Source organism: Corvus brachyrhynchos, unplaced genomic scaffold (assembly GCF_000691975.1).
Source record: "Corvus brachyrhynchos isolate BGI_N302 unplaced genomic scaffold, ASM69197v1 scaffold23, whole genome shotgun sequence".
NCBI lineage: Eukaryota > Metazoa > Chordata > Aves > Passeriformes > Corvidae > Corvus > Corvus brachyrhynchos.
The window spans coordinates 914,250-917,634 of NW_008238983.1; positions in this window are offsets into that span (position 1 = coordinate 914,250).

Sequence of the window (3,385 nt, forward strand, 5' to 3'; positions counted from 1 at the left end):
TCCTGCTCGTGAACTGACAATGAATTAGCCAGAATGAAGATCCCAAGTGGCAACTTCTGCCTCTGCAGTCTCTGTGGAATATCCAAACCCTGCAGACTGTGACCAAAATGCCCGTGAATCTCAGTCACCAGCACAAAAATGAAATACAGTGTGAGCTAGGAATATATGATGATGTTCTCTAAGCTATTTAGGTGAAATACAATAGAAGATATCTATGTGGGGTTTAAAGACTAAACAGCCACTTATGGTTCACTACAAGCTGCAGTATCTATGAAACAATCTGAATGTCTCACTTCGTAACTCCACACTTCAGTTTGCCGAGCCTCTTCAAAAAAAAGAAGAGGGACCTTACTCTGAATTTATAAAGGGGAAACCTCAGTCTAAGAGAATTTCTCTTCACTCTTTTCTGGTTTTTTTTTCCTAGGGGCAGGGAGCCTTGCTTTCTCAAGATTGAATGCCACATCTTTCAAGTCTTTAAGCCCAGTCCTGTAAATCTATGTGCAGTGATCAAGGATTAGCCAGGTGATTGTAAGGACTGACATAACGTTACATTTTAGCATTCCTCAAGCAAGATGTGCTTCTCATAGCACTGAAACAGCCCTGGTGTTTTCCTAGTCCTAGTTTGATGCAAATAGCTAAGAAACGTAGCACAAACCAGTTTCCCATCTTCTGTCAGTTCCTCCTGGTCTGCTTGGCCACTGGAAGAGTGATGGTTTGCCCAATGGATCCCAGTGATTGCATGCAGCCCTGCGTAGCATATTTGTTCTCAGTCTCTGAATAGTTTTGTTCTTTGTCAATGTTCTTCTTCCAGTGAGGCCTCCAAAATTGTAGAAGGAGATTATTCTAATGAACCTGAATACCTTGTTCTAATTGGAGTTTGTTACATGTTTTAGCCCCTTCTAGAAGTGATGAAGAAAAGCAGCAGATGGTTTGATTGGTTCCTTCATAAGCCACATGAGGAACTACTCCATTTCTGCCTATCCCGTAGATATTTTCGGATGAAAAAGATTCCCACTGCGAGATAATGTTACATTAACAAAGAAAACAAAATGTGAATCAGAGCTTGCTGATTTTGTGGAAAGATAATGAAACTTTCCTGTTTTTTCTTAGCTTGCTGCCTGAACCTCTCAGCTGATTCCCAAGTAGGGAACCTGGTACTGCAAATTCCTGAGGTTTCATGGTTTCTTGAATGTCTGTCTTTCCCCATTTCAGTGGTGAAAGCCAGGGAATGATGGTAATTAGAAAATAGTAATAACATTTTTGGTTTATCTTGAAATAGTTGTAATTATTCATTAATCGTGCAGTTCCTCTGAGCAAACTGGAACTTCGGTCTTCTTGTCTAGGTTGAAGATGAAAATTTATTTTCAAAACTATTCTGTAAATTTGATTTTCCAGTCAACTACCATGCTATCTATTCCTCTGCTTCTCTGGGTACATGTAAACTGTTTCAAAGAAACACAGATTTTCTTTAAGAAATAGCTTTAGATCTGAGGTGAATAATCCTGACCATCATGGTCCCTCACCAGTTTTTCCTTCAGTGTTTAGTCCATGCCTTTTTTGCCTAGGGATAGCAAAAACAATCTCATTTTGGATTGAACTCATACTGAAATAGATATTTTCAAAACTGTCATATACTCCTGAATTTCTTAGCTCTCCTAATTCCAGTGGTATTAAAATATCGCAAGAACAGCTGTTGTTATGTTGCTTTTGGAGTCAGTAATTACAGAATTGTTTTGTGAAAGTAACAAGCTGAAGGATGGCAGGTAAGTTTCACACACAGTTAGTTTAAATATGTTCAGCTGAACCAAACCTTTGTATTTCAGGCTTCACCCCTCACTCATGGCAAACTACCAAGAAACTCTGCTGTTAAAAATAATATAACAGCATCCTTCACCTTTTGCATTCCCAATATGTTGGATTGATCATTCCTGACAGAAGCATAAAAATGTCAGCGTAACAAATAAGATGGGTAAATAGCAGCTAATGCCTCGGGAGTTTCATTGCCTCAACAGGTACCTGAAGTTATAATTTCCTGCAAGCAACCAGCACTTCAACTTGCCCTAGAAAAGGCCTGAAAGGACAGAGACTGCTTCCATGCAACACACCATGAAGATCAACTACACTTCAACCAGTATGGTCTTTAAAAACTAAAGCTTACATCATTAGGATAAATGAGGAGCCAGCACACATCTGCATCCATGGGACTGCAGCAAATGAAAAATCACATTCTATCCCTCTAGCTGAATAATCATTATACAATAAAATCAGTTCACGATCAAATTTCACTCTGTCATCCAGCTGCAGTCAGAATCTTGATAACTTCCCTGGAACCAATAAGAAAGGTTATCAGTGATAATCTGATGCTGCTGTTGTAGGAGTTGTTAGTCAGGGCACTAGTCAGAATCTGGAGCTACTACCCCTTTCCACATGCAATGTTATTGTAGCAAAATTAGAAGGCAATGCATTTTTCCATATCTGTCAAAGCTTTGGATGCTTTGGGAATATTTTACAAGATACGTATACACATTTTTCAAGAAGTACTTAATTTTCTGTTAAAAAATCCTTTTAATTTATTGTGTAACCTGCAGAACTCTTCTACATGATTGCATTTGTTGTCACAAAGCCCCACTTTGGCCACGAAACCTATTCCTTATTTGTGTGAAGCTAATGTTCCTACCAGTCCCCTGTCTGTTTGCATCCATTGATTCTCTCTTCTCTAAGGGCTCAGACTTTCTGTGTAAGTTACCATGGTTTAACCAGTTCCTTGTCACTGCCTGAGCCACAGTGACTGTCTGTATGTACTCGCAGATGGTTGAGAACACCATGTAATTTGATTTTCTCAATCCCTTTTCAGTGTGGACTGGGTTAAAAGAATTATCTTCCATTTGTTCATGACTAAGAGTGCCTCTGTGAACAGGTACTATGCCTCAGATGATGTAGGCTACTCACTGTGCAGTAATAACTTGCTTGTGAGTCTGACATGAACATACTTTGTATTTTAATAACCTGTGGAGAAATAACTCTCTTTTCTACCTCAGCTTGCACATATCTAGTGCAATGGGAGAAAAAGCACTAAAAAAGTCATGCAAATAATTAATACATCAAAATCACAGTGTATTTTTCAGTAGTGCACACATGCACACATCCGTTTGCAGATTTCCTGGCCCAAAGGATTTGTCACCTAAATAGAGATGAAAGGCAAATGCTGAAAAGGTAAATGAATAGATGAAGTGAGTTAAGTTTCATGCAGTGGTTCAGTTAAATCTGGGGATAAAATCCATACCTGGCTCCTACTCTGCTCTAGCTCATACCACTCTTTTATCCCCTTATTCAGAGTGCCTGTCATGGCTGGTTCCTACCAAAGGTTTTAAAGAAAGATATGCAG